The following is a 25,408-nucleotide window of genomic DNA, read 5'->3' as shown; positions in this document are numbered from 1 at the left end:
TTTATCAAATACCCAGGAAAGAGTGATTTTTCCTGAAACATAAATAACAGATTTCACAGAATAAACTGAATTTGGCATTATTCTGAGATACGATAAGATGGTATTTATTATTTATTACTTTTTTATATATTATTTATAGGTAGATTCATATGTTTGTGACACTATTTGATTTGTTACAATTTAGAATGTGATACCTGTCCGTAGAAAGGTAGATTTTGCACAACACAAGTTTAATTATTTTGAAACCTAATGTATATGGTTTATGAACCACTCAAAATTATGAAGACACCCTGAGGTAAACATCAAATAATTGTTCCTGTACAGTCGAAAGAATGATGATTTGATATGCTGAAAGCTACCTCCCAAATATATTGCTGTCATTCTTTGTTCAGTATCATGCACAATAGTGACATAACACAAAATGCAGTTTCTATGTTTTCCAGAAATGGTTTGTTTCTAGGATATGTAAACCTGCAGCTACATAAAATCAAAGTAAACAGTATCAATGTTCAAAATAGGTCCATATTTTTAAATCTAATAACAAGTGCAATCTATTATTAAAGATACCATCAGTAGGATATCAGACAGTTATGCTCAGAAATCATGCAATGTTATTTTTTTATTGTTTTGATTACACAATTGGTCAAACTCAGTCAGTATAACCATAATTTTTAAAAAAGTATGTTGCTACAAAATTTAAACATTCATAGGAGACTGAAGACTTGTGCTGTAATTTATATGAATCTTTCAAATAAGGGGTGGTTCCTGGATGAATGATGATAGCTAGAGATTAAAAATGACTTTGAGAAAATGATTTTTGTTCCACAACATCTGGTCACCTACCAGTGCCCAGTGTCATCTGTCCAGCCTTGGTCTTTTCCACTCCTACTGTGGGCATTGGCTTCTTTATCTGCCAAGCTCATGCCTGTCTCATTTCCCAGTCCATCTGAGGCTTAAATCAGTTAGTACTTAAACTAACCACATTTTCCCACCTCAGGCTGATCATTATTGCATCTTCCCTTCTATTATGCTGACCTCAGATCTAGGACTCTGAAGATGACAGTAAGCCTAAAATGAAATGCAACAGTGGAAAAGCACATGGTGAGTCTTCTGCCCCATCAGCCTCAATACAGCCCTGCTACAGCTTCCACTCTCATATTTGGATTCCTTGATCCCTTACTGAGAGGTCAAAATCAGTCCTATTTTCTACCCTCCTGTCACCAGTCTTCTGGTTGCTATCTTATACCAATAACTAAGTGAGTACTTTGGTTTTTGGTGAGCACAAGGGCTGGCCAGCATCTTTTCTTTGCACAATGGCTAGAATTCTACCTCTTTTTACTTTAGCATAGTATTTGGGAATGTCTGCCTGTGGACAAATTTCCAAATTTTAAATAGTTGTCTGATGATATATCTATGCATAAAACAACCCAGTTTTTCTCTATCTGAGAGGATGCTGTTTGAACCTCTAGTTCTGATCATTCATACCTTGAACAGAGCATATCTGCTTTTTCCCACATCAAAATTCACTTGAGTGCGTAATTTTGTATGAGTAATATGATTTGTTTGATGTCCTTCTCTATGAGCGCGAGGACTTGTGTTTTTTTTCTTTTTTTTTGCTTTACTAAGTTGTTCCTAGAACTTAGCACAATACTTGGCACATGGTAGGTGTTGTATAAAAGAACAGAAAAATAATAATAATATTAACTCTAGGGGAATCACAAGTTCTTTTACTTCTTTTGTTCCAATTGCTGGAAAGGATTAAGTGTGATAAATGGAGATACAGACACCCGAAGAGGAGGAGCAAGGGTACGTTCATGTTCAAGAACATACTCACTAATAAATTGGAACTAACTGATGAGCACACAAGTGCACAGAGGGAGTAAAACTCAGTGGAGAGAAACCAGGGGGAGGGGAGATGAGAGAAAGGGAATAAGCCACCCTAATGGGTACTATGAACACTATTTGGTGAGGGGCACACCTATAGCCAGGACTCGAGCATTATAAAAATGACCATGTAACCTAAAACATTTGTACCTCCTTAATATTTTGAAATAAAAAAAAAGGAGCACCAATAGAGCCACATTTCTAGGAGTTGGGATTTGAATGGAATGAAAGAAAATCACTGAAATTTCTGTGTAAAGGTAGAAAGTAACAAGAGAAAATTATTTTCTTTCTAACAATTTAAAACAACCTGGATAATAGACAGAATCATATGTTTTCTTGAATCTATTATAAAGCTGAAGTTGTAAGAAGACTCAATCAATACATGTAATCTGTTCCATTATAGCTGATTATTTTTGAGAATTTATGTGTCATAAATATAATTTGTTAGACAACTCATGGAATATGGAAATCTACTCATTCAAGTGAGTATCTCCCTCAGTTTATGAAAATATAGCTCCTTTGTACTCAAAAAGATATAAACCTTTAAGGATCTGGTCATCTGACTTCATATCACAAACATCTAAGTTTATCCACCAATGGCAGTGACATAATCTAAAATATATACTATATTGCATATAACATACATTATATAGGATATTAAAAATAATGCATAACATATATAGCGTATAATATATTATCCTCTACTCAGTGAGTACCTCCTGTTGGCTAAAGTCACCTAGAAAACAGAGGGTGCAAAAATCCTGCATGCAATTAATTGAGATCAGCCTCCTGGATAGCCTCCCAGAGGTCAGCAACGTTATGTGCAGGAAGAAATGGAAAATATTCAGCACACCTGAATATCTTCTGCATTTGTTTTGCAAAATATAAAACAATGCATTTATATTTATTGTCAAAAATAAAAATATTATCACCTATTTCAGTAAACCAGTTTAGTAAAAATATGTTTTTCCATATCAAATGTAATATCTTCATTTACTTAAAAACTACAGCATTATAATCTTTCCTGTTCTATTGTAAATTTCTGATTGCCAAGTTCAGTTACTGTCATTCTGTACTCTCATTCCAACATTATAAAATTTGACATGGGATATTATCTCCTCTTTATATATGCTTTCCTTTTGACTTCAATTAATTCACAGTATTCCATTCTTTCCTTAGGTTCTTCCTGGGCAGGTGTCTTGTCTAACTGCTTTACTATTGTTTCACCAGAATGCTATTCAGCTGAGTGTAAAATATAAATCATATTCTGGCCAAAACATAAATTGTATTCTTGATCCTTCATGAAAATTAGACCATTGGATCATCAGTTGTCAAATTACATCTCAATTGGAGAGGACCAAATTTTACATTTAAATTGTTCTGATTAGTCAATTTTTTTGGCAGATAACTATTTTTAAAGCTGTATAAAGTGAATAGAGAGCATATTTTTGTTACTCTTTGTCCTTTATGCAGTTTTGGAGATACAGTTCTAAGTGAGAAGAAGTGTTCTGCTACAGTGAGAAAGAAGATGACAGTTTAGAATTTTGTAGCCTTGTACCATTACTGTAGGTTGACTATGCCCCAGTGAACTTAGTAGCTGTGGAGGGAGGTTTTGGTAGACATGTTCACTGCCCAGCCCTGCACACACTGACATAGAAAGTAAAACATGGCAGCAAAACAAATCTGTTCATGGAATTTTGAATAAATTCTAACTTCACAATTCTAGAGAACTATTTTGGATTCACCGACATCCTGAAGAAGCAGAGACTACTGATTTTGCTTAATCTGCGTGCAAAACATTGTCTTGAGAGGCTGATAACATTTTTCTGGTCTTACAGCCTAGAACTGGAACTGAGAGATGGGAAGTCATTTTTCTAAATTCACCTAGCTAAAATATTTAATATCTATTTTGACTGCAAAGCCTAATGTTTTTTCCCCCATTTACTACTTTCTTAAAGAAACATGGATTTCTTTCACAAATTCTATATATTTTATCTTTTTTTTGTCTCATATTTCAATAATAACATCATTTCCTTTTATATGATTCTTATGTACTGATTATAGAGGTATACGCAGGTTCCCTTTCTAACTGCTAGTCATTTTTGATTAAAAGTATTAGGCAAGGCCACATACAGTGGCTCACATCTATAATCCTAGCATTTTGGGAGGCCGAGGTGAGAGGATTGCTTGAGCTCAGTTCGAGACCAGCCTGCAGAAGAGTGAGACCCAGTCTCTTCTAAAAATAGAAAAATTAGCCACTCATCGTGGCGCATATCTGTAGTCCCAGCTACTCAGGAGGCTGAGGCAGGAGGATCGCTTCAGCCCAGGAGTTTGAGGTTGCTGTGAGCTAGGCTGATGCCATGGCACTCACTCTAGCCCAGGCAACAGAGTGAGACACTATCTCTAAATAAATAAATAATTAGAAAAGATCCACCTTCTTAGTAGATATTAACAAGATGCTCAAGTGTGTGTGTGTGCGCGCATGCATGTGTGTGTTAATTTTAGCAGTAACAGAACAAAAAGACAGAAAAGTTGTTAGTTGGGTTCTATTCATAGGACTAGCAGACCAACTCTATGACAGATTAATACAGAAAAGCAAAACCTAGTAAAAAACGCTTGGGGTATCACACTCAGAAGGAGTAAAAGACACCAAAAAAGATGATAGGAATTACAGAAGTCTTGCAGAAAAAAAAAATGTGTTAGAGATAGCAGATGACAAATATTTCGTTAATGCATGGTGATCCTGGCAACATTTTATCATTTAACATTTAACATGGCATCAAATTGGATATTTGTGGTTCTATATATCAGATAAAGATTTAATGTATGCAATATCATACTGCATTTTGTAAAATTAAACATCAATTCTTTGATGGTGGTTTGTAGAAATCCCAAAATAGTTCATATTTTACAGATATATTGGTCTTATGGCAAAAAGCTAGTAGTTTATTGTTTGTTAGAGTTTTTCTTCAGAAATACGATTAAATTTCTTAAAAAGAACATTTTACTTCCACATTTACTACCAGTGGCACTCCTTAAAATAATAATAATTATGAACATTAATTGAGTGTTTAATGTGGATTGGGAACTGTTCTAAGTGCTTTGCCTATAATATTTAATTCTGACAACTCCACTATAAGTTGGTTCTATTTTCCCTTTTTAGAGATGAAGAAACTAAGTCTCAAGGAAGGGACTTGCCCAAAGTTACTTAGTAAGTGGGAAAACTATCCCCAAATCTAGGCATCTAAATCCAGAAATGAAGCTTTCATTCACTATATGTCCTCTGTCATGCACAATACAAAATTATTGGAAAGAACAGTGCTGTAAAGAATAAAGAGACATATTTTGTTTCTCTTCAAAACTAATAAATCTTTTGCCTTTTATCAAACATTTCCGTGGAGAAAAACAGTTATGATATAGTAACCAAATTTTTTGAGGTCTTGCTCAGGCAAGGCTAAGTATTTAAAAAAAAAGAGAAAAAATTTAAATATTAAAAAAAAGAATAGAGAGACAAAAAAGTATGTACGTATGAAAAACGGAAAATTCTGTATGTCAAAAATCTGTGAAATATTTTAAAATTAGATGTCTTATGCAGAATTATTAAGAAGACAAAAAATAAAGTAGAAAAACATAGAAAATGGTAAAACTGATTCTCAGGAGAGAAACTATGAATGGTGTTATGGGCTGAATTGTATACCCCAAAATTCATACATTGAAGCACTAACACCCAGGACCTCAGAATGTAATTATATTTGGAGATAGGGCCTTTAAAGTATAATTCAGTTAATAGAGGCTGTTAAAGTGGGCCCTGATCCAAGATGAGTAGTATCTTTATAAGAAGAAAGAGTAGGACAGAGAGAGAGAGAGAGAGAGAGAGAGAGAGACCAGGGGCACCTGTGTCTCTATCTCTACATGTGACCATCTGAAGGCACAGGAAGCAGGTGGTCATCTGAAAGTCAAGGGGAGAGGCCTCAGAAGAACCTCAAACCAGCCAACACCTGGATCTTGGGCTTTCAGCCTCCAGAACTATGAGAACATTAATTCCTGTTTTCTAAGCCACTTAGTCTCTGGTATTCTGTTATGGCAACCCTAGGAAACTAATACAAGTGACTTATAAGAAATAAAATTATTTACAAATTTTCTAATCATTAGCTAGATACAAACATAGACTTTAATGATAGAGTATTTTGTAACTCTCACAATAGCAAAACTTAGAAGTCTTATAATTACAAGTGTTGGGAAGAATGTGGAATTGTTAGCCACATAAATCACTGGTAATGCTGTAAATTAATAGAATTTCTTGCCGATTTCTGTCCTATGTCTAAGTCATTTTCATGATCAAAATTAATGTGATATTGTACACAAGTGTATACCTTGCTTTATAACTTAGTAAAAGCAAATTTTACAATTGGTTAAATGTCATTGCAAATATAATTTCAATTACTCACTGATATTTATATTAATGGATTTCATATAATTCCTTAAAAATTAAAATATATTCTATTTCTAGATTATATTTTAATAACTATTAGTAACACTGCAATGAACATTTTCCTGTATAAATCTTTGCATATGTAGGATTATTTCTTTCAGCTATATTTCTAGAAGTAGAAATGATCCAACTATAAAGACAAACATTTTACAACACACCAAGATATGCTATAAAAGGGATTTCTAGAAGAATTATACCAATATATAGTCCTTATATATATATATTGTGATTATTTTACTCCTCTTAACCTAAACTTACTTTGTATCTGTTATTGATAAGACTAATTCTGTATTTTGTCTTGGCAAAATAAAAAAAAAAATTCCTTAAAATCAGACTGTGTATTTTTATTTATTTATTTATTTATTTATTTTTATTTATTTATTTTTTAATTCAGGATATTATGGGGGTACAAACATTTTGGTTACATGAAATGCATTTGCCTCACTCAAGCCAGGGCCACAAACATGTCCTTCCCCCGTACAGTGCACCCCATCTCCATTAGCTGTGGGTTTACCCACCCCACCCACTCTATCCTCCACCCCCCACCCCCGCATCTGACCTGCACCCAATGAGTATTACTACCATGTGAGCACCGTAGTGTTGATCAGTTAGTACCAGTTTGATGGGGAGCACATACGGTGCATGTTTTTCCATCCTTGTGATACCTCACTTCAAAGGATGGTCTCAATCTCTATCCAGGATAATATAAGAGGTGCTAGATCACCATTGTTTTTTGTAGTTGAGTAGTATTCCATACTATAAATATACCACATTTTATTAATCCACTCATGTATTGATGGGCATTTGGGTTGTTTAGCATCTTTGAAATTGTAAATTGTGCTGCTATAAACATTCGAGTGCAGATGTCTTTATTATAGAAAGTCTTTTTTCCCTTTGGATAGATTCCTAGTAGTGGGATTGCTGGATCAAATAGTATTTCTATTTTTAGCTCTTTGATGTATCTCCAAATCACTTTCCATAGGGGTTGTACTAATTTGCAGTCCCACCAGCAGTGTAAGAGTGTTCCAATCTCTCCACATCACACCAGCATTTGTTATTTTGGAACTGTTTGATAGAGGCCGTTCTCACTGGAGTTAGGTAATATCTCATTGTAGTTTTGATTTGCATTTCCCTCATGATTAGACATGTTGAACACTTAACTACCATACACATGTAAGAAAATAAAAATCAAATGTCTTATTGCTTATACATATTGAAAGTATCTAAGCATTGGAATAACTTTTTTACCAAATTTACTTTAAAAATAAAACTTTTTTATATTTTCAATTCTGCGGTTAGTCTTGAACTCTAAGATATTGATTTACATTTTTGACATTTGTTGAAGCTATGTATAAAATATGTAAAACATTTTGGGTAATAAAAAGCTATACTTCTTCGCTCAATAACTACCCATTTGTAATACTATAAATTCTTACAATCAGCCTGTGTCTTACTCTTGGAAATGTATTATCTCTGAAAACTAAGATAACTTTTTGGAAATAAAATTTTCATCTACATGAATTTATATTTATTTGAGAGAATGGGAAAATCTACTACAATTGATTACTTCCTTAAAGGTACACATTCAATTTTATCCTTTGTTTTTAATAGTGTCCATTTTATTTTATAAGCATTCTGGAGTACATATACTTTCTTTCCAATTTCAGACATTTCATTAAATTTTTCTTTTAAATTGTCTATACACATACTTAACATAAAACACTACATTTTAATCACAATGAGCAAAACCTCTGTGATACAATTCTTTTATTGAAGACACACCAGAAAATTATTTTTCTACACATAGCTAATTCTCTATAGAACTTCTTTTCAGTATGCTTTATTAACATTGTCAAAGACTATGAGCCAGGTGAATTGGTTTGCTATTGTTATTTTGCCTAATATTACCTGAAGAGTTGTAATTAATTCTAATGTGTGTAAAGTATTCCGGCACTTGATTAAAAACACACTCACAAATATATTGTTCTCTTTTTATTCTTCTTATTTAGTCATATGTCAAAATAGGTATGAACAGATTTTGCTTGTTTTTTCAGTTTATATATCTGTTAATATACTTGAAATAACTGTACATATATAATACTATACAATGCAGTAAATAAAACCCATGTGAACTTTTAATATATTGTAAAATGAATTAAAATGGCATAGTTTGAATACATTATAGGGTTTATTTCTTGATATTTATGTTACCTATACTCAAAAATTATTTCTTCAAGCATGACCATCATGCTTGAAGCTCTGACTCGAGTGGGGCAAAGGCAATACATGTAACCTAAACATTTGTACCCCTGTAATATGCTGCAATAAAAAAAATTTTTCTTTAAGAGTCTCATAATAATAGCTTTTTTCCTGAAATATAATTTATGATATAAATTAGACCGTTCTTTTGTATATTGTGTCTATTATAAAATCATACTTAAAATTATATGCTTGACAAAAGTTCCAGGTCTCTAGTGTTTGAGGATATGTTCATCAACTTGGAAAATCTGTAAGACAATAAAGACATTATCCAGATCTACATGTTTTGTCAAAAGAAACTATTTGCAATCTAAAAAATTAAAAATACCAAATTCCAAGAAATGCTACCTTTAATGTTTAAATATGACCTTAACACAATTAAAATTATTTAGACTATATCTGTGATATATTTAATAGAATTAAGTATGATTCTTTTTCCCCAGTTGATATTAAGTTCTGCAAAATAGCTATTATCTTTTGAGTTCTATAATATTCAAGAAAAGAAAAAAAATAACATACTCTAACCTTTCAGAATTGGAAAACAATATTTAGCAATGTCTATACTGAATTTTTAAAGTCTTATATTCCTGAACTGCTCCAGTGTTGTACAGATAATACATACCATAGCCACTGAAACCTACGGGATATTTGGAAACACATGTTGGAAATATGTGGAGGCATTTTGTTGAATAAATTACAGAGTGGAGGAGGGTCACTACTGATCTTTTACAGATGGGGTTCAGGGAAGTTAAATTTCCTGTAATGCTTGCAATACTATAGCACACTAGGAGATTATATTGCTAAAATGTCATTAGCATGCCTGATGAAAATTGTGGAGAAAATAATAAAATCACCAAAGGGTTCTCTTCTTATATGGGTAAGAGAAAAAAATATATTAAAACCACAATATTTGGTCTAATTCTTTCAAGTATTGAGCACTTAGAATTGAATTGTAGTAAAAAATTGCCTTTAATTACTAAAAGCAAAAGAAACAATTTTCATATGTCTAGATAGTTTAATATTTGAAAAAAACAATTCTTTTCCTTAAGACACTTGGCATATTTTGGATCAACTTGAAAAAATGGCATCTAGAATAGAGTAACTATCATCTATTTAAATAATTCTAAAGTTTCCTTCTCTTTCAAATTTACGCACTACTCTTTTTTTTTATTTCAGTATATTATGGGGACACAAATGTTTAGGTTACATATATTGCCCTTGCCCCCCTCTCCTCACCCCCCAAGTCAGAACTTCAAGTATGTCCATCCCCAGAGGGTGCGCATTGCACTCATTATGTATGTATATACCCATCCCCTCCTACTTTTTCAAATATATTCAGGGAAGTTCTAAACTACAACGTATGAAGTAGTATTCCACCTGAATCTCCTGGGATCACTTTCTACCTTTACTATGAGCCCTTATCCTCATTTTCCACTGCATTTGTTTCCAATAAGCCAGCCAGCCTTACTCTTCTTCTGGAAATTGCACTCTGTCTAATGGCAGCCTCTTTGCCCCCCAGGAAAGCCAGAAGTGGATGATAAGTTCTTGAGTATGAAAGACTAGCTCTCGTGCCATCGGGCAGGGCCATGCTAACGTATAACTTCATTTCTAAATTCCCACTGGGATCAAGCTGAAAACCACCCCCATCACCCCCATGAATTAAAAAATGCACTTGTTGAGATTGTTCCACTTACTAGTTTTAAGTTCACCACTGATTTACCTGTTTTTCTTGGGGCTACTTTCTTATAAAAATTATTTGCACACTAGTTTCTATCTCAGAGCCTGCTTCTTGGAACATTGAAATATCAGTTTCAGTACAAACTATTTTTAATTTTAAATGTTTTTGTTTTTTTTTTTTTTAGTTCACAAATAATTTGGGACATCATTTCAAGAATAGTAAAATGATCTCTGTTCTTGTGCCAAAATCATGCTGTTTTGGTTACTATAGCCTCGTAGTAAACTGCCTGAAGATTGATGCCTCCCAATTTGTTCTTTTTACTTAAGATTGCTTTGACTATATGAGGTCTTCTCTGGTTCTGTACGAAGTGTAGAATGATTTTTTCTAGAGCTGTAAAGAATGATGATTGTATTTTGCTAGGGATTGCATTAATTCTGTAGATCACTTTAGGTAGTATGGACATTTTAACAATATTGATTCTGCCAATTCATGAGCATGGTCAGGTTTCCCATCTGTTTCCATCTTCTACAATTTCTTTTCTCAGTGCTTCGTAATTCTCCCTATATATGTCTCTCACCTCCTTTATTAAATATATTTCTAAATATTTAATTTTCTTTGATGCTATTTCAAAAGGTGTTGCATCTTTGATTTTATTTTCAGCTTGACTGTTATTGGCATATATGAATGCCACTGATTTTTGTGCATTGATTTTGTATCCTGAGACTTTACTAAATTCATTTATCAATTCCAAGAGTCTCTTGGTTGAATCTTTGGAATTTTCTAAATATAATGCCATATCATCAGCAAACAGTGACAGTTTGACCTCTTCTGTCCCCATTTGGACACCCTTAATTCCCTTCTCTTGGTCTGATTACTTTGGCTAGGACTTCCTGCACTATGTTTAATAGAAGTGGAGATAGTGGTCAACCTTGTCTGGTTCCACTTCTAAATGGGAATGCTTTCAATTTTTCCCTGTTCAATGTGATTTTGGCTGTGGGTTTATTGACGGTGGTGGTGGGTAAATTCACAACTAATGGATGTGGAGCCCACTGTATGGGGGATGGGCATACTTGTAGCCCTGGCTTGGATGAGGCAAAGGCATTATATGTAACCAAAATGTTTGTACCCCCTTAATATTCTGAAATTTTAAAAAATTGGTAAAAAGAATATCTTATACCACCCAGATTCATCTATTGGTAATATTTTGCCCCGTTGTGCTATCTTTCTGCATGTGTATATGCATGCACGTATGTATGCATACATGTATGTATTATGTATATGTTTAATTATATATAATATAGATGCACATATGTATATATGCATATAATTTTTGAACTATTTGAGTATAAAATGCATATATTATAAATCTTTGCCTTAAATATATTAAAGTATATATTCTAGGAATAAGAAGAATTCTTTTAAAGGCCACAATAGAATTGTCAACTTTAACAAATTTAACTTTGATACAGTACCTTTATACCTTTATACCTTTACCTTCTATATCCATTTTTGCTGATTGAGCAAATGATATGATTTATAGCATGTTTTTCTCCCTCCAAAAGAAAACCCATTCTCTTTATAGCATGTTTTTCTCCGTCCAAGAAAAAACCCATTCTAAGATCACAGGTTGCATTTATGTATCATTTCTCTTTAGTTTCCTTTGATTTGGAAGGATTCCTCAGCCTTTTTAAAATTGATACTTAGGGCCGGGCGCGGTGGCTCAAGCCTGTAATCCTAGCTCTGGGAGGCCGAGGCGGGTGGATTGCTCAAGGTCAGGAGTTCGAGACCAGCCTGAGCAAGAGTGAGACCCCGTCTCTACTAAAGATAGAAAGAAATTATCTGGCCAACTAAAAATATATATACAAAAAAAAAAATTAGCCGGGCATGGTGGCTCATGCCTGTAGTCCCAGCTACTCGGGAGGCTGAGGCAGTAGGATCGCTTAAGCCCAGGAGTCTGAGGTTGCTGTGAGCCAGGCTGACGCCACGGCACTCACTCTAGCCCGGGCAACAGAGCGAGACTCTGTCTCAAAAAAAAAAAAAAATAAAATTGATACTTAGAAGATTATAGTCTTTTTCGCTTATTAAAATTAATTTTTTCCTTTGTGTTATATTTCTTTGTGAATAGATTCAGCTTACACATCCCCAAGCTGCAAATTACATAAGCCCACTGTGTCCTTCCTAGGGAATAACATCTGGAAGCTCATGGTGTCCATCTGCCTAGCATAAGTGATATTAATTTAGACCACCCGGTCAAGGGTTTGTACGGATACAGTGCAGCAATTCCTAAATTTTAAGGATTTATTATTTATCACAGTCCTTAATTACTTAAATGTTCCAATTGTCCTATAGCTGGCCATTAGGAACCCCTTTAAGCTGACTCCTATGTCTTTGTGATATATTTCCATCATTTTTTATCCCCATGATTTTTTTCTGTTTAAGCACATCTCTACTTTATGGCAAAGAAAAATTTTTGGGCTCCTATTTACCTTTTCTGACCTATCCCTGGCATCAGCCACTCTTTGAAAGAGCTCTGATTCATTTTAACAGGGAATGGTATTAAAAAACAAGATCTGGATATTGGATTTTTAAATGTACTCATTGATTTTGGAATGTTTTTATCTTTAGAGAATTTCAAAACATAGAGATAGGAAATAAATTTAGTGACATACAAATATACAATTTATTGTACAATACATATTTTATATACATAAATGAAAATATGTATGCATAGGCATATGTTAATACATACTTTAGAAATTTTAAATTCACCTTGAAAATTCTTATTTAAATTCAAACCGTGGGCCTCTTCCTTACCTTTCACTGTTTCATACTTGACATTTAGATCTCTGACATATTTGGAATTTTTACCAATGTAAACTCTGAGGATTAAATCTGAGTTTACCTTTTTTTAAATGAGTATCCATTTATTTAGAAGTCCAGCTTTCCTCAGTGATTTGAGATCACTTCATCATTAACTAGATTAATATATTAATAGATAGTTGAGTCTATTTTCAACTTCCTATACCATTCCCGCAGTCTATCCACACATAGTTCTCACATTTTAATGATAAAAGCTTAGTAGACTCTTTTAAATGCTCAGTAGAACTAGTTCTTTCTCACAGCTTTTCTTTTAAATATTTCTCTATTTTGTATATATATTTTCCATAGAACTTTAGTGTTTATTTATTTAGTTCCATAAAAATGTCTATTGTTATTTAGATTCGGATAATGTTGAATTTATAAATCAAATATGTAGAACTGACTTCCTGATGATGATGAGTGGTTCAAAAACAAGAACAAAAAATGTCTTTCCATTATGTAAATGGCATGGACATCAAGATACATAGATGGTAGAAAGACAATAGATAATTACATGGATATGGATATAATATTGATTTCTAAAAAATTACAACCTGCTAACTTGCATAATTTTTATTATATCATTTAGTACTATCTTTTATTTTTCTAGGTTTTCTGTATATACTATTAAAACCTCAAACAGGGAAGTTTTTTTCTGCTGCTCTAATTTGTGTGCCTCCAATTATTTTCTCTTATCTAATTGCATTGACTAATAGCAATGATAAATATTAGTATAATAGTGGGCATACATATCTTTTTCAGGACTCTTGTGAGACTAACTCTATGTTTTTACCCATTAAGATGTTGGCTTTAGAATTGAGGTATATATATTTTGTCATATTAAGGAATTATCCATACCTTCTCATATTCTCAAGAAAAATACATTTAATTAGGAATGGATGTTGACTTTTCTCAAAGGTTTCATTTGGATCATAGACATAACTTTTTCTAAAATCTATAATTTTATTGATGTATATTAATTTGTATATTAATATGTTTCCTAGTATTGAACCATCATTACATTCCTAGAATGAATCTTCCTTCTCATTGTGGCCAAAATCATCAGGATAATAGACATTCTTACCTTCTTTTTTAGGATTGCTGTATAATAGGCACTCCACTAAACAATGTTAAAGAGTTGAAGTGAAATAATATAGACTGTTTTCCACTAACTATCATTTCAGGGAAAATATATCCACAAAGATGTCAGTATGTGCATCCACATTATGAAAATTTACATTAAGATGTTTATGTCTCCTTAGAACTCCGAAGTTGAATAATTTTATTCTTGAAAAGGAATATACTACCTGCCATATCAAAACACAATAACAAATAAAATTCTGTGTCTGTTAGATGTTTAGATTTTCTTCACATTTCTAAACACTGTATTTTTATTTCAATACACCTAAATCAACTCTATGCTATCAGATTTTAATTGATTTCATAAAATAAATCCTGTGTCAAATTTGGAGAGGTAAACTGTTAACCATCTATTTGTTGGACACAAAGTGACTCATAGGCATATTTAATTTGTACTGTCAAAGTAGCCATAAGGATTTATATTGGGCTTGCATTTAACTACCGGTTAAGTTAAATAACATTTGTGAAAACATCTGGTCCATTGTCTCACGTATAGTGGAACCTGAAAAAATAATACCAATAATAGGTTTTTATTCTTATTTTTCTCTTCGTGTTATAGTTGACAATATCCTCATTCAAGACCAGATTGTGTAAAACTTTGTAGTTGGTATGGTGCACTTACAAATATCATGTTAGATGCCATTATAATGCTTGCTGTTGCTCTTGGGAAAAACACAATATAGAAAAGCGATTAGATTTTGTTTAGATCTAGATTCAATTTCCCCTCTCTGTATATATTACCTTTGAGACCTCGGATGAGTTACTTAATATTCTGGGGCCTCAGTTTCTACATCTGGAGATTATAATAACAATACTTTCTAACCTATTGTTTTGAGAATAAAACAAATGTATAAATCTGTGTAAACTTCCTAGCCATATGCCTGCATATTGTAAAAGCAGTAATAAATATATTTTATTAGTAGTGGTATTTCATCCACTCTTCCTCATCCCATCTCTTATTTTTATTATTTTCTACTGTAGCCACCATTTGGGTTCTATCACAGTGTTTCTCAAACTCTCTTTGGTGAAGGACTTTTAAATAAATATCCAATACTTTTGTAACATACAAAAAAAATATATCACTGCAATATGCTATACATTTTTCTAAACAGTCACTTTCACTTTTATACTTATTTCACAGCTAACTCTCAACATGCAGTTTACAGATAAGCAATGATCTGTGGTTGATACTTTAAGTAGCAATGTAATATATTATTCCATCTTTCAAATTCTGTAAGTTTTTTACTTTTTTAAAAAAAGAGTTAAAATTATTCACTCTTATTTCTTCCACAGTTATAAATGATAATTTTATGTAATTTTCTTTAGAACATCAGCACATGATTTACTTTTTGAATTCTTCCAACTAGACTTCTTATTGCTTCCCACGCCTGGTATAGTTTATGGTTAGATAAAATGTGACATCTACAATCACATGAATTATTATATTTGTTTATATTACATGTACTTCAATCACATTCACACTTCTGAGTTATAAAGTATGGCATTTTATGTTACAGCAATTTCATTAAGTCATTTCAAACTATGGCACAAGAACAAAAAATAACTATAGTCCATTTTGCAAATTTAGAGTCCCTATAAAATTTTAGTAGTAGAGAATCTTTAACTATTGGCTAAATGATCGTGGGCATTGCTGGTAGAGTATTTCTTTGGATGCACGTCCACTTCCTCATTCTTAGAGATAATTAATAGTTGAAAATATATTCTAATAAATATTATTTCATAGTCTCAGCTAACTTTCCTAGATTTTCTATGTCATTTGTTATTTTATCTGTCTAGGCATTTATGAACACAAAGTTTATGCCAGAATTAGATATTTTTATAATTTTTTATATTGCTTATGTTAACATAATTATATTTAGAACTTAACTCTAATGCTATTTTCATATAAAAATTGAGTTTGTTATAGGCAACACACTGCCATACATATAAAATATCTTAATTGTATTTTAAAGTACAGATACTTAATTTTTAAGCAAAAAGGCACGATACCTGTTTTCTGAATGGTGTTACTTTTGTTATTTTTCATTATTTGCCCTAAAGATAAACTTGAATTATCACTGAACTAGAAGAATAATATGTGAAGTCTGTAACTTTTCACTTTTTCCTGTATTTCTATTAAAACATTATTATTTTACCAGTGTGTATGTGTGTGTGTGTGTGTGTGTGTGTGTGTACACACATGCATTTTGTAACTAGTCACATTGGTGATATGATTGAGCCAGCTTGCTCTATATACTTCTATGTCCAAATGTGGTAGCTAATCAACAACTCACTAAGATTAGCTTTTCTTGGGTCTCAACTGGAGTCTAGGATTTTAACCTAAACTTAATTTTCCATCTCTCCCCAATAGATATATTACTGAAATCTTTGTCAGCTTGTTAAACAACCACCTGTGTTTTCTTTGCTTGTTTATTTTTGTCCTTGGGTCTGGGCATCTCAATTTGAGAATAAACAGTTTAGGATTTGATAATTGCCTTGAGTTAATATTGCACACAAGGTTAGGGACTTAATTTGAACTTCAACACACTGACTTCTAGGCTTCTCAAATTCCAACTTATCTCCCCCAATTTCAGATCTCAACCAAGCTTCTGTAAGCCACTGGCCCCATGTTATCCTAAGTCTTTATTCCCTGTACTATGAATTACCAAATAACCCAAGAGAAACAGCAGTGGCAAATCTGAGGCTCACTTTCTTGTGCTTCCCTTGTATATGGGATTTTTCATGCATTCCATTTTGACTTACTTGGCTATTCTCCAATACCTTTCAACAATTGTTTTAAGTATTTAATCCACTCTTCATAGTTATTCCTTGTGAGGGGTTTAAGATAATGAAGTATTTTAGAATGGTAGAAATAAAAGCCCTTAAATAGTAGTTGAATGCCTACCTTGAATAAGTCAATTTAGATTTTACCAATTTTGATTTTATTATCTAAGAGTAATAAAAATGTTAGGAACTGGCCCATGTATATTTAAACAAGAAAATAGAAACTTCAGAAAAGTAGTTGTAATCTGTGTTGTTATAGCCACTTTTTTCCAAATTTACCTACTTCCCTTCATCGGCCTTGGGCTCCTATTTAGTTCTTATTTATTTCCTTGCATTTGAAAAAAAAAAATCATTTTAAAAATAATCTGCTTTTTTTGAAGTAAATCTTTCTTTTGACAGCTTGGGAGGAATACTCACAATGCACCTTTCACTGGGGGAAGCATATCTATGAATTAAACCCGCTGTCCTTTCATGATAAATATCCCCATGTCTATTTCTAGTACATGTAGCTCACCATATGCAATCAGCTAACCTTTCGATGAACTACAGCTCCCAAGACTAGTTACTGAACTGTCATGGCAACTAGTTTGGCAAGGCCACCTAGTTACTAAGCTAATGTTGCAAAATTATACTTGTAATTCTCCATTGGAAAAGATAAGATTTGAAAAAAAAATTATATGTCAAAAAATAATTCTGATTCTATATTTTATCCTTTTCTTGAGTTTTCTTTTATCTTCTCCCCATAAGAAATAAAAAAAATAATGAATTTGAAATCAATTTAAAACTCTTCATGATCAAAATCTGTGCTTAGTAAAAAACAAGACTTCCAGTAAACACCTCTTACCTGCATGAACCAATTTAGCTGTTCTGCTTTTTGTATTGCTTTTGATCGTTATCTAACTATAATTCCAATATTTATATTTTTAGATTTTTCTTGATAAGACTGCACTAAACCTAAGACTAACTCTTTTTTTTTTTTAACTTTTTCTTTTTAGTTTCGTATACTTTTTTTAGTTTTATGTATTGCCTTTGCTCCACGCAAGTCAGAGCTATAAGCATGCCCATCCACCAGTGTGCATAGAACCCATTAGGTATGAATATACACATACCCTCCTCCACCCTCTCACCTGCCAGACACCTGATGAATGTCACTACCATATGTGCACATAAGTGTTGATCAATTAGTACCAATTTGATGGTGAGTACATGTGGTGCTTGTTTATCCATTCTTGTGATACTTCACTTAGTAGAAGGTGCTTTGTATCTATCCAGGATAATACAAGAAGTGCTAGTTAATCATTACTCTTTCTGGCTGAGTAGTACTCCATGGTATACACATACAACATTTTATTAATCCCCTCATGTATTGATGGACACTTCAATGTGAAACTATACTGAATGATGTATTGAAAAATTAATTTTATTAATTTTTAAGCAGGTTTTTTGCATTCTTAAGTAAAATTTTAATCCCAAGGTATTGCCTTTTAATATTTCTCTTGTTATTGTTTTCTAGTCATACAAGTGTCTACAGTTTGAAGATTTTGCTACAGATAAAAATTTCTGAGAATTCCTTTGTTGTTTCAGAATGCCAATTTTTCTTATAATTGGGAAAATATTTTTATAAGTATAATTGTTATACTCATAATTCAAAATCAATAATCAATATAAAAATTAATTGATAACTAAAACCTATAAACAACAGAATAATTATATGACTTAATTTTTAATTCACTAGCAACTTGTATTTTTGTTAAAATTAGCAAATTGTTACGATGGAACCAAATAAAATATATTTTACAAAGCTATGCTATTGGAAAAAGTATAATGAAATTTAATTTATATGTTACTATCTCTAAATTCTATTGTTTCAATCTATTGATTAAGACCACAATGAACATCGATTTTTGTAGACAATTGGTATGTTAATGGCAAAATCAATCTTTTATTGCCACACATTAGCATGATTTTACTTAAATAAGCTATAAAATACTGTTTTTTTTCCCTTTTTTCTTTTTTCCTTTTTTTTTTTTTAGAGACACGTTCTCACTCTGTCAACCAGGCTGGAGTGCAGTGATGTGATCCTAGCTCACTTGAACCTCGAGCTTCTGGAATCAAGTGATCCTCCTGGTTCAACCACATGAGTATCTAGGAATATAAGCATGTATCATCTCCCTTAGCTAATTTTTTAAAAATTTTGTAGAAACAGCATCTCCCTATGCTGCCCAGGCTGGCCTTAAACTCCTGGCCTCAACTGATCTTCCCACCATGGCCTCCAAAATGTTGTGAACACAGGTGTGAGCCACTGTGTCCGGCCCAGTTTACTTTTCTTAAATTTTATCTTATGAGACTGTGTCTAATAAAAAGTTGTTTTTATTACTCAATGTTTATTACTCACAATTATCCTGCATAACTTTCAGTGTTGCTATGATATTAAGACAACAGAAAACAAGTCTATCATAAAGGACTTGTTTACTATTATTCAATGGAATACTAAAATTTAATTCTAAATTGAAACCAAAGATTTATTTTCTTTGAGTTAGCAATTACATCCATTTAAAGGTAATTATAGTCCATTTTGCCAAATTTAAAAAAATCTTTATTAGACAATATAATTTGTCTTTCATTTTATCTATTTGTCTATCTATATCTATTTATCCCAAACTGCAAGATAAATGTGGGCTGACCACTGAGTAGTGATTACACAGATAAATAAATATTGCATTAAATTTCTAGGAAAAGTACCTATTGGACAATGTACTCAATCTCTAGCATTTTAGCATTCTTTAAACTTCTTAAATTGTACCATGTCTAGTGGTAAAACATTTAAAGATTTCAGATGAGCTTGTAGAAGAGTAAAGTTCATATGCAAATACTAGGTTGGTCACAGGATATCCAGGATGTGCTGTGTTGTGCATTATTAAAAAAAAAGAGAAAACTCTAAGAAGTGATGGATTTAGTATAAACAGTAGACAGAGATAACCCTTGCCTCCGCATGACAGCTGATGCATTCATTAAAAGTTTCATTTACTAATCTACTATGCAGCTGTTATTGAACTGGGGACACAGTAATAAAAGAAGAAATTGAGCCTGTCTGCATGCAGATTATATACCAGTGTGGTAGGGAAGAAATATGGTATTATTAAATAAAAAATAATTATTGTGATACGTGTTACTAATGAAGACAAATGAGAGGTTCATGGGGGCAATAAATGATAAGACACTATTTAGTCCTAGAATAAAAGATAAGAAGGATATAGAAGAAAGAGTATTCCAGCAGAAGAAATTGCACATACAATTAATCTGAGTGAAAAATAGAGATTTGCATAACACAGACGTTTTTGGCAGAGGATTGATGATGTGTAAAGGACATGGTGACTAGAGCCGATATAATTAAGAAGGTCAAACACACTTGCTCTGGAGATGTCATGGGGCTGAGATTTGAAAAAAAAGTAACTAAGTGTAGAGGTACATGAGAGAAGTATTTTGGATGAAGAGGTCGAGATGTGTAAAGGCTCTCTGCCTGAAGTTGTATAAGGAAAAACACAGATATGAGTTGAAGTTCTTAGGCATGTGGTTTAACAAGAGAATGCTGGTCTCTGTGGGATGGTCAGAGCATGTGGAACAAGAATCCTTGGAGATAGGGAGAATGCATTGGACAAAAGGAGGACTTCTGAGCTGAAGTTGAATTCAGTTACAAGCTGTATTGAATTGAGCTGTAAGACATGAATCCCATTTCCACACTCAACAAGGAAAATGTGTGTTCTCAGATAAATCCTCTGTATAGCCTATGACATTCCAGACGTTTAATCACTGTGGAAAGTGGCTCTTGATGGTTTCTAGCAGCAAGTAATTTGTTTAAAAAAATAAAAGCACAGCTAAAATAGGAATGCAAAATCTAGTCTTTTGGTTATAGTACCATCTTTCATATTCTAGTCTACAAAAATACGTGGTAGATCCCTTTAGACTATCCTTTATGGTATTCCTATATGAAAAACTAGGGTTCTGTTAAAATTACAATTGGTTGAAATGAATCTTTAGAGCCTTATGTTTCATTCACGTGTGTAGTTAGCTCCGGGCAGAAGAAACAGCAAAGGTGGTGTCAGGAACATAGTTTTTGAAAGAGTTTGCTAAATTCAGGGAGCTGTAAGTAGTTCCTTTCTGACTCCCTCTCTCTCTCTCTCTCTCTCTCCCCCTCCCTCTCTCTCTCCCCCCACTTCTCCCCTCTTATTTTATTACACATTATGCTCATTCTTCCAATAACATTGTGTCTCTGACAATTGTAATTGGGATCAGGCTGGCATTCGCCAGATCCAATTGCTTTTACTCCCAAGGCTTAGGGATGACTTTGCAAGCCATGCTAGTTCCATCAGACTATCTCTTGGAAATGTGAAATTTAAAAGATCCCCAGGAACTCTGTTGAATTATTTGATGATAGACTCCTGAATACCTGGTACACAACTTTTGGCTGCCAAGATCCCTGTTTCTACCCCAGTTCTATTTCCAATGCACTGGATACTCAACTTCCTTATTTCTAAGACCTATGCATTATTATCACAAAGAATGAAAGTTATAATCAATCAAATAGTTTTTGTGGCTTGTAATAAAAAATAAAATCTGTGAGGCATGGTAATATTTAGCTGAAAAGTCAGGCAATTGTCAGGTTATGAATGCGACTTGCTTACCATACTAGTAGCATAGAATTTTAAGTTGTAGAACTGAAGATCACACATTCAGTTTTTTACAAAGCTAAGCCAGTAATTTAAATGTTTTACAAAATAAAATGAAGGAAAAACTGAAATTTTAAGATATCATCCCCTTTCTGAAGATATTAAACTTCATTATTTAACACTGTCATCGAGATAAAATATATTCTTATCTTGAATTTATGTTATTGATCTACTATTTTATAATCATGTAGATAATAAATAAATTTTAAATAGAATATATAGGTGGTTTTAAAATCATATTTATTTGGTTAATTAAACACTGCTACATTTATTATGGGTAATTAAATATTAAAAATCCCTTGCAGCTTCTCTTAAAACGATGGAGTCTATTTCCCTTACTCTGGAATCTAAGCTGGCTTTGTGACTTGCTGTGATGAAAAAGAAAGTTGCAGAAATTATACTGTGCGAGTTTCAGAACCTGGGATTTAAAAATCCTTGCAGCTTCTATCTTTACTCTCTTGAAATACTCCCACCACCTTGTAGCTGGGATTGACTTCTAAATAATCAGAAATGACATAGAGAAAGGCTCAGCCATTAGCCAGCACCAAGACTTTTAATATGTGAATGAAAACCTTAGTCACTCTAATCCCAAACTGCAACAGCAGATGAGGGACCACAGGGGAGACCCAGCAAGAAACCAACCAGGTGAACCCAACCCATCCATGGAATCATAAGAAATAACAAACTGTTGTTTTAAGCAACTGTGTTTTAGGGTGGTTTGCTGTACAGCAATAGATAAATGAGACATTTTGTTCTTAGGATGAATTAGAGAGGTTGAGACTAAAAGAAGAAAGAAGAGTTAAAATAATCCAGGCAAAAGTGAAACCATGAAAAAAAAGGCTTGGAGATGAGGCCCAGTTGGTCAACATGGACCAACTGAAAAGGTTTGGTGAACTAGAAGAAATAACAGTGATGTGCTCAAGGAGTTATCTAAGATAATGTCATTTTAAAAAAGTGATGAAAACAAGAAATATTAGGAAGGCAGCTGCTTTAAGGGAGAAGATCGTCAGATTTGATTTGATTTCACATGTGATGAGATTGGATGTCTGTGGGACATCTAATTGGAAATATACAGTAATGTCTAGACTATATAGCAAAGAGGTAGAATTAGATAAACACACGCGCTAATCTAGCTCTTGAATTGGCTTTTTAAAAGTTATTATAATAGCCAAGTCTTAGAGTTTTTGTGTGTATAATAAAAATTATAAGAGACACTGCTAAAATGAATAAGTTTTTATTGATAAGTTTTCTAATCCATGAACATGGGATATTTTTTTTCTTTTAAGTAGGGCTTCTTAATTTCTTTCAGCAGTGTTTTATTGTTATAAGTGTAAGTCTTTTATTTCCTTGGTAAATCTATTCCTAGGTATTTTATTCTTTTGTAAATAGAGTTATTTCCTCAATTTCATTTTTGACTATTCATTGGAAATACAATTTATTTTCACATATTGGACTTGTGTCCTGAAACCTTTCCAAATGTATTTATTACTTATAGGAGGTGTTTTTAGTGGGTGTCTTAGGATTTTATATATATACAATTATGTTATCCTCCAAAAGAGATAATTTTACTTATTCTGTTTTAGTTGATACGTCTTCTATATTATTTTCTTGCTTAATTACCCTGACAAGTACTTCCTGTAAAACGTTGAATAGTAATGTTGAAAGATGACATTATTATTTTGCTTCTGATCTTAGGAGGAAAGCATTCAATGTTCCAGCTTTAAATATTATGTTACCTGTGAAATTTTCATAAATGCCCCGTTTTAGATTAGCAAACTTTCTCTTTTTCCTAGTCTATTGAATATTTCAATCCAGAAGAGGTGGTGGACATTGTCAAAACAATTTTCTGTAACAACTGAGATAATTACATGGTTCTATTTTGGTTTTTCTTTGTTCCATTTATTCTAATAATATGACATTGTATTATTGTATTTCATATATATATATATATATATATAGCTGGAATATCATTTATTCTTGATATCAGTACTTTGAGTCTTCTCTCTTTTTTCTTGTTCAAGCTAACTAAATATTTGTCAATAGTTACCTTTTAAAAGGACCAATTTAAAAATTTTTATTTGCAATTATATTGATTACCACAGATATTTATTATTTCCAACCTTCTGCTTACTTTGAGTTTAATTTGTTCTCCTTTTTTCAGTGTGTTAAGGGGGATGTTTAAATTATTGATTTGCTAAGGCTTCCATGCAAAGTATCACATGCTGTGTGGCTTAAACGTCAGAAATTTATATTCTCGTAATTCCTGAGTTTGAATTCTGAGGTCAAGGTGTTCACAGAATTTATCTCTTCTGAGGTCTCTCCAAGGCATGTAGATGGCCATCTTCTGCCTGTGCCTTACATGTACTTCTCTATATTCATATTTCTTCTTCTTATAAGGACACCAGTCATATTGGATTAAGGTCCACACTAATGACCTTATTTTATGTTAATTACCTTTATAAAGATGGTACAAATACATTCATATTCTGTGGTACTAAAAGGTAGCACTTTAATAATATTTGAAATTAAAAATTAAGTCTATAACAATTTGAGAGTTTTCTCTCCTTTATGTAGCTGTTTGCAGCTATAATTTTTTTTCTAAGCATTGATTTAGGTGCAGCTCATGACTTTTGTTATGTTTTGTTTTCATTTTTATTTATCTTAGTGTTTTCTAATTCCTCTAGAAATTTGTTTTTTGAACTCATTGGTTATTTAGTAGTATTTTGTTTAATTTGTACATATTTGGAAATTTTCCAAATTTATTTCTGTGATTGATTTCTAATTGTATTGCGTTGAGGCCAGAGACTAGACTTTGTATGATTTAGATCTTTTAAACTTTACTGAGATTTTTTCTGATGGCCTAGTTATGGTCTGTCATAGGGAATGTTCCATGTGCACTTGAGAGAATGTGTATTCTGCTATGGTTTGGTAGAAGTTTACATATATAACAGATCTAGTTGGCTAATAGCGATTTTCAAGTCTTCTATTTCTTTGATGATCTGCACAGTTGTTTTATTCATTATTAAATAGTGGATCTTTGTATTAGTCAGGGTTCTCTAAAATAATAGAATCAATAGGAGAAAAAATATATGAAGAAATTTATTCTAAGCTTTTCGCTCCCATGATTATGAAGGCTGAGAGGTCTCACAATCTGCTGTCCGCAAATTAGAAACCCGGAAAATCTGGTGTAGCAGTTGGAAGGCCTGAGAACCAGAGAACTGATGGTGTAGATTCCTGTTCTAGTCTGCTAGCCTGAAGGCCTGAGAATCAGGAGCTTCAAGGGCAGAGGAAGATTAATTTTCCACCTCATATAGTCAGGCAGAGAGAGAGAATTCAACCTTCCTCTATCTTTTTGTTTTATTAAGGCTTTAAGAGATTTAATGGTACCCACTTAAATGAGGGAGAGCCATCTGCTTTACTCAGTTCACCAATTCAAATGCTAGTACCCTCTGGAAAAACCCTCAAGAAAAACCCAGGAATAATGTTCAACCAGCTACCTGAGCACTGAGAGGCTCAGTCAAGTTTGACAGATAAAATTAACCATCACAGTATTGAACTCTGAAACCATTATTTTTAAATTGTATT

At 32.7% G+C, this 25,408-nt stretch overlaps 1 non-coding gene across 1 annotated transcript; it reads left to right on the top strand.

Annotated features, from left to right (window-relative positions):
- Positions 1-5,223: 5,223 nt before the first annotated feature.
- On the top strand, positions 5,224-5,340 carry LOC123631054. Its single transcript, XR_006732934.1, has one exon. It is a non-coding gene; the product is annotated as a U5 spliceosomal RNA (small nuclear RNA).
- Positions 5,341-25,408: the final 20,068 nt, after the last annotated feature.

This window comes from Lemur catta, chromosome 1, assembly GCF_020740605.2.
Source record: "Lemur catta isolate mLemCat1 chromosome 1, mLemCat1.pri, whole genome shotgun sequence".
Taxonomy (NCBI): Eukaryota; Metazoa; Chordata; class Mammalia; order Primates; family Lemuridae; genus Lemur; species Lemur catta.
The sequence above is the reverse complement of the archived record's forward strand: the minus strand, read 5'-3'. Positions and strand labels throughout refer to the sequence as shown.